Raw genomic sequence first — 17,048 nt, forward strand, 5'->3', positions numbered from 1 at the left:
GTCCTGTTGCAAATTACGTGGGTGTTACAATGGACAAATAGAAGTCAAATTTGGACAAACACTGTGTTCTGGTGCACAATAAAGCCAGTTGCATAGTAGCTACACTGGGAAGATCATTGCCAGCAAATTGTGGGAAGTTGTTTTGCACATCTAATAATAAAGTACAATAACCACAAGACTTTGGCCTGGGATGTTCAGGATGGACACTAGAGAAAACTTTACTACACTGGTAGTGTAGCCCTAGAGTGAGTCCAGGGAGATGGAGAAATCTCTTTCCAATTTTCAAATAGAAACTACCCTGTAGTGTTGAGTGGAAAGCTGGGTTAGAAACCCCCAGAGAAACCTTCCAGCTGATGTGCTTATGATTCTGTGATAAGTCTTATGAAAAAGATAATTCTGCCTGCCTGAAATCAAATCTGGCAAAGTTCAATTGTGCTTAGTACAGCCCATGAGTATTTTTCATGTGATTTAGGAATTATTCCAAACACAGTGACATCATTCACACAGCTCTGAATTGTACAATGGTTACACAGAATCTCTGCTATCATTCTTTGGCTGTCGATATATGTCTATATGGCACAAATTTATAACAGAAATATCTATGATGCACCTACAGTCCTCATCCCAGGTTATTTGCAGATGTGTGCTCCATAAGAATAGAGAGCACCTCTGTACTGTGAGTTTTTAAAAATGTTCTGCAGCAAGTGGCCCATGAGTCACAAGAAAGAAGTGATCAGTCACCACAGACTTCCCTAGCTCCCTTGGGATTGTGAGAAGATGCATCATATCCTTGGTTTTTGTCTTCATCCACTTTTAGTGGCTTTTGTCCTTATCAGTCAGCCCTCCCCTAAACTGTGCATGGTCATGGTTAGAAGGACAGTACAGGCCAGGAATCATTCACTGAGGCCAACCCACTTTGAGAAAATAATTTAGGTTTTTAGACTTCAGTGAGTAAGTAGATATCCTACTTATTATTTTTTGCAACATAAAAATGTCAGAGATTTTATGTATCTGCGAGGAATCAAATAAGAGATTGAGGCTTCTCAGGTGTCTCACTAGACATAAAGAAGATTCAGTCAGATGTTCAATCATCGAAGTGTGGCTAGTAAATTCAAGTACCATAAGAACTGCTCATCTAGTGTCTGAGATTATTTAAGAGCTTGCAGCTGTTCTTCTGATGAAAAGAAATGGTAACAGTTTACACATTTGTATCTACAGTGGATTTTGTTGCTAGTATGATTTGATGTTTCCCAGATGTTTCAGTACAGATTCTCTAGTCACTGTTTTCATGCCACCCTTGATTTCTTGACCTCTTATATTCTTCAGCTGTCTGCTCACCAGGTTTGTTAATCCTACTCTATTTTATCTCTTCCTTATACAAAGGCACTTTGCAGGTCAAAATTACCCTTGCTAGGTTTTTCTCTACCTTTTCATTTCTGATATGCCCTTTCAGTCATGGTCTTGGTATTCATAATGCATATAATTGACTTTATCCAGTGGCATAATGACATTTTTTGTCTTTTTCAGTATTCATTTCCTAATAGTTCATGTCATTTTCCTGAGTTTTTAATAAAAAATCTTTATTTAAAAACTGTGGCATCTTATTTGTGATATTTTTACGTAAACGTGTATTCTATCTATAAAACCTCTCTAGTAGTAATAGTCAAGTTGGGACCATAATTAGATTTGTTTGCAAAGTTAGGATTGTGTTTTCATGTGTCATTTTACATTTGTTTACATAAAAGTGATTTCCTCTGGTATTATTTGTACTTAGTCACTCAATCTCCTGAGGCTTTTCTGTGGTTCATTTTCAGGCCTCATGATGCTGAATAACCACATCAGCAGCACACCATGTCTCCTTCTGAGTCACACCTTTTTGTGGTCATTTCGGATATGATGAACACTTTGGATCTCCCTGCACTTTGTGGCACTTGGCATTTACTCCTATTTTTTTTTTTTTTTTTTGATCAACTGTAATAGCACAAGGGGTTTTCCTGCTAGCCTTTGTCAGGGTAATTTTTAAAAATCTTGTCAAATGTCTTTTTGAATCTATATACACTGTTATATTTTTCTCCCTTGTTTGTAGGCTTCTTGGTTACTTGAGAAGCAAATGCAGTGGCTTTCCTAAAGTGTATTAAATTCTACATTTATTCTCTATTTCTGATGTCAGTCATTTGCAGAAAACAGATCTACTAAATATAGATAGAGATACATTGAATGATATGAGTGGAAATGGACACCTGAAACCATTCAGAAAAAAGATATTGGAATATATAATTGACTTGGGTTGTTTGCACTGCTTTAATGATCTTCTGATAAAGTTGCAGCAATGTATACATTGCACATCTACCATTCACAATTTCCTCCATCAAGAAATATTGCTGATGGAACTTATATTTTAGCATCAGCAATTTCCCGAGTCCTTATGCAGAGGCAACTACCCAAAGAGATTTATTGCTTTTTTCCTACTCCATTGCAATGAAGATTTGAAACACATAAAACAATACTACAGAAAGTCTCTTTTGACTAAGCACTAGTTTGTTCTGTGGTGTGAATAAGAAAGTAAAGGACTGTCATGACTGGAAAAGAATTAGGAAAAGGAAATACTGACAGACTCATATTTAAATACTAAACCTTCAGTCTTCATTGTGGTCAATTAGCTAAAGAAAATGAAATGTCAGGCATTACAGAGCTAAGGCGTGGATGACATCTCAGCCCCCAGTGAGTTCCCACAAGCAGAAGAAAGTGGGTTATTCTGCAGAAGAAATAAGGTTACTTGATCTCAGGTCTGGACACTGACCTGCAGAGCCATTGATCTTGAGTGGCTACATGTCATGAACATGAAGAGAAAGGACTGCTGAGAGAGAGCTAGCACGTTCGCACCCTCTCATATCCTTTCCATATCAGTACTCAAGATGGTCAGCCATGAAAATGAGTTGTTTCCTCTGAAAGGGCAGGATGCTGGAGAATGTAATAAATTGCTTTGACTCCTTTCTGCAGGCTTGCACTGATAAATAATTGTTAGATACTGTCAGGCTGCTCACATGTGGTTTTCAAGAGGGATGTCTCTTGGGTCTTTTTATCATCAAGTGAAGCTCATCAGGTGACATAAACACAAGCACTAGAAAAAGGTAGATGAGATACCGCTCTGTTCCTTACTCCATACAACCGTGCTGCTGTTTCTGCCTTGTCGGCTCTGTAGTTGGACAAAGTCAGCCCAAGGATGAAAAACATCTGTGTGAAACCGAACCCATGCAAGAATCATGATGTGAGGAAAGCTGTTCTGAAGAGTGCAGTCTACTTTGGAGTTAGTCGCTGCACATCTGTGATTGATCAGCTGAATCTATAATTTAGAAGTCCTTTTGCATTCCTTGATTGTGCTAAGTTTGGACATAGCATTGCCCATGAGTAATGCTTTCTATAAGCTTTGATTGGCCAGAAGATCCCATCCCATGCTGGCAGACGATGACACGTTACTCAGTTATTCATGCTTCACTTGCTTCCTGGCTGGACTACAGGAGTCTGATGTGTTTGGTCACCAGGCTTTCAACACTTAGAACAATTCACCTACAATAAAAAACCCTCAGCCATTTTGTTTACTTTGAGTGTATCATCAGACCTGTCCTCAACTGTCTACAATCCCTCCCCACAAGAAGATGGTTCTTCTCATCGCCGTGGGGTTTTTCCACAATGGCCAAAAAAGTGTCTAGAGCTTGGTGTTGACAACTGCATTTATCTGTCCATGCAGACTGTTCCCTTTGCTCCCTATCTCCACCTCAGTAGGGGTAAATGCTGTCATAAAAGTTGTCTGTCTAGGAGACAGAATGTTCTTGGAGACCACTCTGAGACAGTGAAATTAATATCCTGGGATTTAAGGACAGTCACAAACCTGACCTCCCAATTAAAGTTCAAGGGATATTTATTTGACTTCTAGGAAAAATACTGAGGCAACATAATTGTTTATAATCAAACCAACTGTACCAAATAGACGAGACTTCACTGCCCAAGCATCTTCCCTTGGGAAGAAGAGGAGAGAACAAACAGCATGCAGCAAGCAGGAAGTCATGCTGCTTAATGTATTTTGGAATGACTTTCCAATGCCATGCTAGTGAGGTATAAAGAACTCTTGCAAAACTGAGCAGACAGTTGCTCACAGCCTAATTCCCATGCTGTAAGTTTTGGGTTTTTTTGGTGCAACCTTGATACCTGCTTTTTTGGGCAACATGTAAATGGCATTGAGGAAGTAAGCACACTCTTTTCTTCAAATGCGTTTGGTTCTGCTACTTGAACATTTGCAATACTGTCATGGGACGTGACACACAGAACTGGTATTTTTCTCTTATTTAAGTTTTAAAGATTGAGGCCCAGACCCTGCAAAAATACCCTGAGTTCTCTGTGCTCAGCCTCAGACTCCTAACCCATGAACTCCACCTTGTACTCCCTCTGCCAGCTGCCAAATTTTTGTTAAGCTTACAGATTTCCTATCCATGACGAGAGCTCTTAGGCTGGCTTAACAAACACATAAACACACAAGCTAAGAACCTGATTATCATACTGATAGGAAAGTGCAAAACCAAATACTGATAGAGCAATAAAACTAAATGAAGGTAGTGCCCATCTATTTTTGTTCTGCCTTTATGAGAATTCATCTTCCTTCATCAATACCTCTTGAGAATTCAGCAAACCTTAAAATACCTAACACTTCAATTGTAAGGCATTTTAGTGACATGCACTAAAATACATTAATACTTGCAGTGGAACCAGCATCTTGGAAACCTGTGGAAGAGGTTAGTGTCAAAGTTTCATGGAAGACATGGAGTAAATTAATTTCCATGTTTCATTTTCCATAACATATAATTAAATATGAACTTTACCTCTAAAGGGACACTTTTTAGAGGTCATGGGTAATTTTGACCACTGCAGACAGTACTGAGCAAACACCAATAATAAATGACACCACATTTTCTTTAAAAAATTATATATTTATGTCTACCCAATATTAATTGAAGCTTACTTTCATTTAGACTCCTTGTAACTTCCAGAGCCACTACTGGATATATTTTATGCTTTGTATGTTCTTGTTCTTCCTCAGCAGGTCTCATTATGAAGCCTTCAGTTGCCTCATGTGCTTGGAGCCACCATCCCATGCTGATGCAAACCACTGTGTTTGCATGTTTGTCTTGGCTTCCCAGCCTCTTCAGGTGTGGGACTAAGTTTGGGATGGAGCAGCTGAGAGGCATGTTAGCAAAAGGCAGGTGCAGGTGAAAACGTGTCTGCTGCCCTTCACAGAGGCAAGATTTTGATTTTACAAGGACCATTTTCTCCAGACATCCACTGCTACTCTTTTCAGAGATCCACAAAATACCAAGAAACTGCAAATATATTTCAGAAGTTTTCTGGGACACTGTTTCTTTATTCTGGGATGAACTGTGCATTGCATTGGGATTGTGTTCAGTTACTTTTAAGCATCCAGAATACTCTGTGAGAGGAATTATCATTCTATGGATTTAAATGTGAATTCAGTGTGTGTGTTATTTGACTGTGTGCTTAAATTTGTACATATGTCCACACAACGATACAGAATTTGCAGTCGAATACCAAAATGCAAGGAATTCTTTTTGTGATTTATTTGTACCCCACTGTAATTAAAGAAGCTACAAGTAATTAGGGAAAAAAGACATTTTTAGAATACTTGTTCAAAATAAATTAAGTTTGGCTAAAGCCAGGAAACTTCAAGGCCATAATTTATTTCTTATGACTTTTTTTTAAAATTCATTTTACACTTTAATCTATTGAGAAAACTAGATTTTAGAGAGGAAAGAAATTATACCTGCTCTATAAAAGCATCTCTCTTTTAAAAAAAAATAAATTAATTCTTCACTTAATTGTAATCTTGTTTGTATTCAAATATTTTCATGGCCTATTGTTTGAAGGCAGTAATCTAACACTCTTCACAGCCGCGTATATAATCAAATTGAAGAAATTACAGAATTACAGAAGAAATTACATGAATTACAAGAAATTTCCAACAATTTACTGATGAATAAAGCACAGTTTATAGAGTTTACAACAGATAATAATGAAAAATAATCTTGTGTGAAAGTACTTCCTTTCCTGCTTTGCCTGCAATGTATAAATATATACTAAAATATCTTTTTCTCTTTTACTGCTTAATAAGAAAGAGATGATTGTCCAGCTAGATTTATTGTGAAACTCAATGTGTTATGTGCTTTTTAAAAAATAATGAACAGAACTGTATGTGTGAAAGAATAAAGAGAAATTTTCACAACATCTTTTTTGTTTAAACAGATATTAAGAATACAGAAAATATGACCTAAAGAAAGATTGAACATAAGTAATTTATTAATTCTACAAGTGACTAAAGAAGAAGTTTGTTCACCAGTAACACTATTTTAAATATGTCTAGTTTCAGTCTTTCCTTTTTTGAACAATGGTTTTATTTAGGCAGTTGAATATCCAAAAGGAATTAAAAAGAAATATTATCATTTTCTTTGTGCAAAAGTGAGGTGGCAAATCCAGACTTCCTCTTAGCCCAAGATACTGTGAAAGTCACCTTCTTCCTCATCCTCAATAAACCAATCTAAAATGAATGTGGTTAAGTCATGCTCCATGGTATTTTTTTAAGTCTCTGGAGTTTTTTAATTAGTCTTTGCAAGGTTGCTCAAGAGGCAACAAAAGTAGAAGAACCCATATGGCCAAGAACACAGAGTAAATGCAGTAACAGAAATTGCTAAATTGCTGGCATTTAAGATCTTCAGAGCCATTTTCTTTCATAATTTCTTTTTCATCACATGAGTCCTCAACAAACTGAGTAATTTCACTCTGTGAAAGTTTGTAAGGTAAATGAACAATGTGAGCATCAATATTGGCGGTGCCAAACCAAGGAGACATTTCTAGTTAGGCCTGAAAATATTGTATTTTGCCTCCACTAATGATATCTGAAAACCCCTCATTATATCTACAAACCTGCCCCCCATACAATTCACAAAAATTATGTTTATATATAGTTATTGCAAATTTTGTTTAACTATTATGGAAATACCATCTTGCATTTACATTTCCAACACTGTTTTTCATGACCGAGCTGACCTTCTGAGGCTGCAGATGAAGCAGGACCTTTACTTAAATTATCCTCTGTAGCTGAGAGAACTGTCAGTAACAGAGGCTTCAGAAACTGGGAATTGTTGATTCCTCCTGCAGAGGGCATTTTGCCAGAGCATTCTGCTTTAGACTAATGGAAATTCTTGGACTAAATATATGCATGCATAGGACTGGAAAAATGTATCTGAAGCATGTGTCTCTATAGGAATCTGATTAATCTAGAGCATAAAATTTGAAAACACATTTTCTTTGTGACTCAGATTGAAAATTACCATGAGCATGACAGACTATTTTATTGCAGGGTTTTACCATGTTTGTAGTAATGGGTATTTGCTAATCAATATTTGGCAAAGAGAAGAAAGACATCATAAGGAGGAAAGAAACATCCTTAAGTGCTTAAGTAGGAATGTGCTTGAGTTTTTCCACTTGAACTTCAAGCTATCTTTCTGACAGTGTACCCTTATGTCTAAGTAGAAAATAAAAATGTGCACCTGATAAAATAAGAAGTAGGGATTTAAAAAAAGTGTAAAGTTTCACTTTCAGCTTTTCTTGTTTTAAAGCAAATTATTTCAATATCCATTCTCCAGTCTCACAGAGTTACCTCAATAAAATCTGTAAGAACAGCTGCAGACATTGTGAGATTTTAACAATGAATAAATAACACTTCTTCCAGAGCCTGGTGAAATTTATAGGACTTTTCCCCACAGGAACAGACTTGTTCAAATGTTTACTAACTCATAGTGTATGTAAATATTCAGGGTTCTGTGCCTGTAAATGCATGCCTAACTGGGGCCAGCTGAAGGCAACTGCAGTTTCCTGCAGCATGGACACTTTTCTGGGAAGGCAGACCTAATTTGCACACTAACATGCACAAAGTGGGCTCAAAATCTCTGTGGTACTTCAGGCTACTCACCTACCTTCAGTCTCCTTTTCTTGGTCTTTTCACTGCCTGCAAGGGGAATTTGTGCCAGCAATTCTGGTTACAGTTCTCAGCAAATTCATTAAATAGGATGTATTAAAAACTGAAGCTCATGGCTGATGAGCTGTACTGCTGGGACAAACCTTATCAACATTTCTTGGGATATCACCTGCCTAGGCAACTAAAAAGGATGCCAGAGTTTCTGGGAAAGTAATTTTTTCTTTCTTGTGCCCTGTTACACTTTAGAAAAATACCTGTGCTTTCCAATGGAAACTGAAGGAAAAAGCATGAAGAATTGCAATGTTATTTGATGGGGTGTTTAAACTGAATCTAAACTTGATGGAGAGAAAACATTTATTTTTCAGAACTGTAGCATATTGGGAGCATACAAAGATTTTATCACAAATGTGTGTGGTAGCCATGCAGTGAGTGTCTGTGCCTCAGAGAGCTCCAGATTATCTTCATGGTCCCTCTGGTTTGGATGTGCCAGTGAAACATATCCACATGATGTGCAGGCTTTGCAGAGCCAGCGAGAGAGCTTGCAGGTTTTACAAAGTTTTACACTGCACTAGGAAAAAAATTTTTTTTTTGAGGGCACTTGTTGAGTACCTGATATCCATGGGGAACTTCATGTGCTTCATGAGAAGGAGGACTAGGTCATCCTGAGTGCCAGACCTGTACAACAGGGACATCACTCTTTTTTGACACCGCTCTTCATCCTGGATGTCTTCACGTTTACGGCAAGTGACAAACCTTTTAAGGACATATCAGCCGAGAAATGCCAGAGGAAATCTTCATTGGAGTGTGAATGAGGGCAACTGTCTCCTGCAGTAACCTGCAAATGCATGACTTTTCATTGTAAATTAGACCAGTGATTTATTTGCCTCTTTATCAGGGCCAGGAGGACACTATTGCTATTCCATGCTCAAAACTGTATCTTCACTACTCTTAGAGTTCCCCATGTGCAGGGAGCTATGGCTCTCCACCCCCAACTCTTTGACCTTTTTCAGTGTTCATTCTCCTCTTTCCTCATAAACTTTGGGCAACATCATTGGCTTCTGCTATTTCATGTTACCAAGGGCTTCCAAATTTGGCTCTGTTTCATGTCTAGTTTTTGGAGATCCAGATTCTTTTGGATCTGCACCTCTCTTTTTAAATAGCTTGCTTACTTCCATAAGAATTTGCTGCATGATTTTCACTCTTGTACCCTGTCTTTTCTAGTTGCCAGGCTTTCAATTATTAAGGTGTTATGAATGCTTTTGTCAAAAATCATAAAGAAGTGCCCCAGCATATGAATGACTACAAGATGTTTTAAAAAGTGTATATGGATCTTCTCATACACGGGACAATTTTCTAAAGAAAAGGCAAAAAATTACTTGCAGTTCAAAACCGCGACAATTTCTCTTAACTCCGAAACGTTCACGGCAAAACATTGCTTTCAATATACAGATATTGTTATTCACTAGAGGGCACTCCTGTGTGCGCAAAGCTTGTACGGCACAGCGCGGCCAGGCAAGATCGGCTGGGTTTAGGATTTTGCGATTTTATAACAGTGTCATGTGAGAATGTTTCCTTCACGTTTCTTTCTTGATGTACAATTCTATCGTGTCACTGAAAGGCGATCTTCTCATTCTGGGTGCTTGTGGAGGCCGGGGGTGGGAGAAGGGAGTGAAAAGAGCGACTGACCCCTCAGTCTTCTCCAGCGGTGAATGCTTTCGCCGTAAATCACACACCCCAGTGTGAGGGGGAAATATGAATGGCCACCATCTGGAAAAAGGGAAAGAATTAAGCGCAAGTACCCTTCTGCCCTTCAAGTTTTGCCGACAGGATTGGAGGAGCAAGTGACGAGTCTGTGAAATTGCCTCTTAGCGATGCAGGACGGAGCCGCCGGTGCTGCTCCCTGGCCGGCGGGTTCCCCAAGGGGCGGCGACCCCCGGCAGCGGAGCCTCGGTCCCTCCTGCCGCCCTCTGCTCCACGGGACCAGCCCTCTTCTTCCTCCAGGGATCCCTGCTGCCGCCGAGGGCTAGGCACTTGTGGTCTGGCCACCCTCGAAGGTTTTTCTCCTTCTTTGCAGATAGTTGATGCGTATTAAAAAATATATGCTCGGGAAAAAAAAAAAAAAAAAAAAAAAGAAAAAAAAAAAGAAAAAAAAAAAAGGAAAAAGAGAGATGAAGTGCTTACATGTTGTTTCATCAATAGGTGAGGTTCCTGGTGTGGAATATTCCAGTGTAACAGGATTAAGTAGCCATGAGTACAGCCGTGAGTGCGTGGGTCGGTAACACAAAGCGACCCCCGATGCTGGAAGCAGGGAGGGCTGGCACGGCAGCCCGGCCCGGAGGCGCACGGGGCAGATCGCCCCGGCGGCAGGCGCGGAGCGGGGGTGCTGGCGGTGCCGGGAGCCCCGCAGTGCCGGGAGCCCCGCCGTGCCGGGATCCCCGAGTGCCGGGAGCCCCGAGTGCCGGGAGCCCCGCAGTGCCGAGATCCCCGAGTGCCGGGATCCCCGAGTGCCGGGATCCCCGAGTGCCGGGAGCCCCGCCGTGCCGGGATCCCCGAGTGCCGGGATCCCCGAGTGCCGGGATCCCCGAGTGCCGGGAGCCCCGAGTGCCGGGAGCCCCGAGTGCCGGCAGCCCCGCGGTACCGGGAGCCCCGCAGTGCCGGGAGCCCCGTGGTACAGGAAGCCCCGAGTGCCGGCAGCCCCGTCGTGCCCGGTGCCGCCTCCGGGCCGCTGCCGGCAGCGGGAGCGCCGCAAGCCCGGCGGGCGTGGGGCACCGGCTGGCGCCCGCTCTGGGGCGTCCCGTCCCCGCCAGGAACCGGGAGAGGGAGCAGGTTTAGGGCAATTTTTTTTTCATGCAGGACTGTGGTCTCTCCTGTACTCCGTAATTTCAGGAGCAGCTGATGAGCTGCAGGAAAATTCATCGAGAACTGTACTGTATGGGAGGGAAACCAGGGAGAAGAGGAAAATGGAAGAGGGCCACAGATTGTATCAGCAGAGGTTTAGACTGGAGATTAAGAAAAAAGTCTTCTCTGAATAAGTAGTCAAGCATTGGATCAGGCATGAGAAGTGGTGGAATCCCCATCCCTGGGGGGATGTACACATCCCATGTATTTAAAGACATGTACATGTGGCTGTTGGGAACGTGGTTTAGTGGTGGGCTTGGCAGTGCTGGGTTAACAGTTGGACTCAGTGATCTGATGGGTCTTTTCCAACTTAAAGGAATCTATGTGTGTGTGATGGAATGCCATTTTGCCAGGGTGTTTTCTGGAATTTAGTGTACCTGTTGGTATGTAAAGCAGTGTTACATCTATGTCTAAGTGCCAGGCTCACAGGGACTATGATACCTTTCTCCCTTGCTCACCCACCTCAAACTTATAACGGACCATTTGATTCCTTTTTTCTCCTGTATTCTGGCCATAGTGCAGTTCACCATTCCCACAGAGTCATGCCTTCCATCAATTAACCTGAAAATGTTGACCAGTGTTCATTTGGGGAAAAAATGAAACTGAGGTTTGCCTTAGTTTAGCTGGTAGCTAGCTATTACATCTGCTCTAGGGATGCCTGGGACACAAAGGTCCCAAGTGAAGAAGGGAGTGAAATAAATAATTCAAGTGTCCTTAATATCTTCAGATGATTTTGCTATTTCATCCTCTATTCCAGATCAGTAACAAAAACACGAAATGAGCACAGCACTGGGGTTTCCCAAGCAGCCCACCTCCACTCTGGAAATTAACTATTCACTCTTTCTAGTTGTTCTTCCATATTAAACCCACCCTGTTTACGCATACAAGGGCCCTAATTTTCTGGTTTATAGCAGCTTAGTTTTCATAAGTGAAAAGCAGCACTTCTAGTTAACATAAAATCTTAAAAGGCACACTGGAAATTTGCATGATAATAAGGAGATAAAAAAAATCAGAACTTGAACTCAAACTTTATGTCTACATCAATGCATTTCAGGACCTGGTTTCCTTTCTGAAGCTGTGAATAAGAAAGGGCAGGCAAACCTTTTAGCCAAGAACACCTTCATCAAAGCTGCTTTAGAAATGGGAAGTAACCTCATTCCTAACCTCAGCAGCATGTTTGAGGATATCCTCCAAAGTGTAAAAACATTTCACTCCACATTGATCTCCATGAGTGATGTGAGCCAGATTTTTCCAGAAAAAGGTTTTTACCTAAAATACCAATTTGAACACCTATTGATAATTCAACAGCCATAGGGAAGACATCTGGTGTTTCAATTGCCTGCTGCACTCAACTCAGAATCCATTGTTTCCAGCTTGCCCAATCAGTACAAATATATTAGTTATAAGTAATTGCTAATCTTTCAAGTGAAGAAAAGAAGGAATAATCCAACATATCGACAGCACGGTGATGTTTTGGCACTGCAGGTAGCTATAATATATGTTATTTTTAATATGTTTAAACTTGGATATAAATTAGCTATATCCTCTCTGTCTGTTTTGTGATGCATATTAAATGTCCAAATATTTGAGCTGATATCAATAGAGTATAGGTTGAAACTACTTTATCCTATTTTTAAACAATGAAGTGGACATCTCAGGACAGGAAATCCATCCAAACTTCCTCATCTGCTGGCTGAAATAAATTGATGCTCTGAGAAAGCAATCAGGCAGTGAAATGAGTAATTTGGGTCTGCCATCTCACCTCCAGATAACTAAAATTAAATGAGGCAGATCACTTGCTTACTTCTGCAGGATCATTCAGGTGAGCAAATACATTTTAGCTTAAATAAGCAAGTGATGCACAGTTCAATCTTCAGCTGAAAGTGTGCTGCAATTCTATGTAATGCACTTTGAATTCAAACTAGCACCATCAAGAATATTCATTCTGCTTTTTAGGCTCTGCAAGGACCTTGCATGATAGTTGGTGATTAAAAGGAAGATGATAATGTGTAAGCAAAGCAATTGCTATCATGTTATTATAAAGTGAAAATAGGAAAGATTCAAATAGATTTAATTAGCATTGTTTATTCTGTGGTTTTTATGTGAGAAAAAAGGACATCTAGAAAAAATACTGTAAATACATTTGAAATTTATTAATAAAATCTGTTTCACTATGATTGGTTAAAAAAACAGATGAACTCCCTCTGTATTTTTAGTTCAGTCAGAGAATTTTACTGGCAGGGAAGACAGCTTTTCTGCCTTTCTTAGGATTGTGAAGCAGTGTTATTCAGAGAAATTGTCCTTGCTTACAAGCACAAGCCTCTCTTGTTTGTGCCAAGAAGGGTGGCAGCCATCTTTAAACACACTTCTCCTTTTTCTCACTCACCTGCTCTTTCCTTAGCTCCTTTTTTCAGGATGAGAAAATTTAAGCTGTGGACCAGCAGTCAGCTAGGCATTTATCAGACTTGTAGGAACAGTTTCTGCTTAAATGGAAATGTGAATTACTAGTGAAATAACCATTATTTTACAGAATATTTCTGGCAAGCATTACATTGTTTGGAGACACATTGTTATCCAGTACCTTTCGGATACATGTTTCTCAAAATGACTGCAAACTTCTGTGTTTTTCCCCCCACATTTTGTGGAAGCAGGAGGTCACTGGTATCACAGATGTAATTTGTTCTGCCAATATCTACTCAGGATAAATCCCTTTTCTGCCAAATTGTTGGCTCTTTCTACCAAAACTGTGACTCATGTCAGTAATTCCTTGCTGTCTTTTGCTTAAAAGCATATTCTAGGGAGGCAAACCAAAATGCTCTTCCATACCTGAGAGTTTGCACACTGATTTGGCAAAGGTGCTAAAATATTTTTCCATTTAGCTTTCTATTTTGTTGGTTTTCATTGGTCTTGTTGGGACTTACAGTTGTAGGCAAGGTGGTTAGATCTTTCTGGCTATGACAGGCTGAAATAAGTATGTCTGGAGATAAGTATTAGAGTTTTCTTATATTTCTCTGATAAGAAAGAGTCTTTGAAGTTTTTGCCTCTTGCAAATGGGCAACATTTACAAGCCATGAGATTTCAAAAGTGGACTTTTTTTCATATTTGCAATTGGAGGAATACTGTTTGGCTGTTAGATTTTAGCAACAATTAGGTGCCAGAGAGCAAAGCTGATGAGAGATGTGGTAGAAGAGCCAAGTGAGGGCAGAGCACGGTGGGTCTTTGTGCTGTAGCTCTGGTGAACACCACAAGCAGAGCTTTCCTCTTGTCGTGCCACCCAGGCAGAAGGCAGCAGCAAGGCTGAGGCTCTGTGGGAAGCTAACACTGTCCTGGATCCTAGACACAACCGGAAAACACAACGTACCAAGCACTGCTGCTCATACACACTTGACTAAACATAAAGGGCAAAACCAGAAGTTTTCTGCTCCTTTTTCTTTCTTGGTACCCTTTGGTATCGGAGTCTCATCCGGACAAAGGGAAAAACTTCATTTTTGACAGATAATTCTGATCTTTTACCAAAGCAGCTAGTATGTTTTATGGGAAAACTTAAAAGTGAAGTATGTTCCAAGGATATTTATTACAGACACAGTTTAAATGTCTTTTTACAACTTCCTTGATGAATTAGAAAAAGATCACAGATTTGTTGGTTGACTCCCCTTTCCTAAATGTCACAATTTAATAAACATGATTTTGGAATATTTACTCCTTTAATGAATAACAACAGTAATAACAAGCAAGAAATCCTGTCCTTCCTCTGTGGCCTTCCTCCTTACTCCTGCAGCCCTGTTAGTAGGCAAGCATTCCTTACACGTCATTTTGTCCAGATAACCTAATGTTCTTTTTTGTATTCTCTATTAGTGACCTAGAGCACCAGGGCAGGTTCAACTGTGTCTCAGTTTAAGGCAAACTGCCTTTTATGCAACCTGAAGTTCTGATTTTATTGTTTTTGGGGAAATAAGAATGATAAAAAAGCTTCAAAGAAAATTGCCAGTGACTGAACTGTCTCTGAGAAAAATTTAAAGTTGCACATGAAAAATACTAAGGATAATTTTCTAATAAGAAAGCAAAGAAACCAGAATCAAAAAGCTGGAAACATAAAAATACTAGGACAAAAAGAAGGCACGTGCCCTTAAGAATTAAACATGTACAACCTCTCTCTTGCATGAAGCACCACCTAACGTTAAATGATTCTTTCTCATATTTCCCCAGAAAGATGACATTTCCCATTAATATTACAAGAGCAACACAATGCTGCAAGTGTAGTATTATCAAATTCTTCTAAGAGCAGCCTTCTGCACTTCCCTTTTAGATATTTTACCAGGTTAAGAAGTATCTGAATGCATCTCTGCTGCAATTGTATTGAAGGAGCTATTTTAAAGGTATTTTGTGAGTGGTGGAAAACAAACCACTAAAATTAATTGTTGTCATCAACGTCACTAGACATGATGCCACCTCCAAGATGGAAACACCTTTCATTTACAAAGAATGTGTGATGAGAACTTATGCCAACAATGTATCAAGTTGCCATTATGAGTGGTTGAAGTGATTTCAGTTTCCATTGTGACATCTCTAACAGCATTCTCAAATTGTGGGGGTTGTTCTTGTGTAGGAATTCTGTGTGTTGCCTCTGCAATTTTTTCCATGTATAAAAGAAGTGATATTTAATTATCTGATTCTTACTTTAGTTATTGCAGTGGCTTCTGACTTTCATGTAGAAGTATGTTCCTTGCTTGGAAAGCAGATTGTAAAAATGCAAATGGAAGGAAATAATTAATTAGAAAGTCATTGTAAAACCTTTGCAAGGCAGGAAATCAAGCTGTCATGAAATGTTATATTAAAGAATTGTGTATATTAAATAAACACCACCAGTTTACCAAGTGGTAAACAGATGTGTGTAAAGCAAGCAGAGTCCTATGTAACACGGCTTAAATATTGAAGAGGAACAATTTCCTTCTAATTTCCACTCCTGCCTGATCCCACAGTGTGGTCTCTCATCTCCTGCTTTTGCAGACATGGTTAGAATCATGGGTCTTCTCTTAGTTTGTGTGGGGACTCTTAGATTTGCCAGTTTAGGAGTCGAGACACTCATATTCCTTCAGCTTCCAGGGAAATCCAAGCTATAGATAACAAAGGGCTTTAAACAACAAAGTTGACATCAGGCCTAGCCTGATTTCCTACTTTTAATTTATTTGCTGTCACACTCTAAGTAGCTTTTTATCTTTTCAGGACTATCACACTGTCTGGCTTCCTTTCCTGTTCTGTAGGAGTATCTAATTCCTTATCTCCTGGCTTATCATCCCAGGCAGACAGGCAACACGATGGACTCTTGAGGCCACCTCTACTCAGCCCATTCAGCTGCAGAAAAGAAAGTATCTTTGAGTCCAATATCCAATTGGACTTTAAATCCAATATCCATCCAAAATGGATATTGGAACTATTAACATTTAATTTGTTAACTACATTTCTGAGAAAGAAGGTATGGGGGAAGCAACAGAGCAACTGCTAGAATGGCCCTTGCACCACCACAGTGCACTTGATCAATGAGTGCTGCAGAAGTGTGGAGTTTATGAAAGCATTGAGCAATGCCTTGTGACTTCTTAAATCACTGCTACCTCAGGCACTGCTGCCAGCTGAGATTAGTTAATGAAGTGGAAGATCACCTGACCATTTATTTGGCTTCAGCAACAGTTCTGTGCAATGGTAGAAGGCAATTAGAGCTGTATTAATTCTTTTTTAAATTACACAGTCATTCTTTATTAGCAGGCTGTAGCACCCTGAAGAATCTGGAGTATTGAACAGAGACATTGTATTCACTGCAGAAAGAGACTAGAAAAATCCATAATAGTAATCAATGTAGAATTTTGATCTGTTAATAACTGGGCTCTTTGGATTGATTCAGAGCTTTCTTCCTCATTAAATTATATGAAATATGGAAAATCATCAGGCAATATAGAAAGTAGTGACATTTCTCTAGGTGTAAAAGTAAAGAGATGAAAATTATTTTTCTAGTCACCATTAAAAATTGTATAATCATGAAGCCTCTTTTTCCCAGGATAGGGATGAAAGACAGGGACAGTCTACACTCATTCAGGCAGCTGTCCCTATTTTTTGT

This window comes from Ammospiza nelsoni, chromosome 1 (genome assembly GCF_027579445.1).
Source record: "Ammospiza nelsoni isolate bAmmNel1 chromosome 1, bAmmNel1.pri, whole genome shotgun sequence".
NCBI lineage: Eukaryota > Metazoa > Chordata > Aves > Passeriformes > Passerellidae > Ammospiza > Ammospiza nelsoni.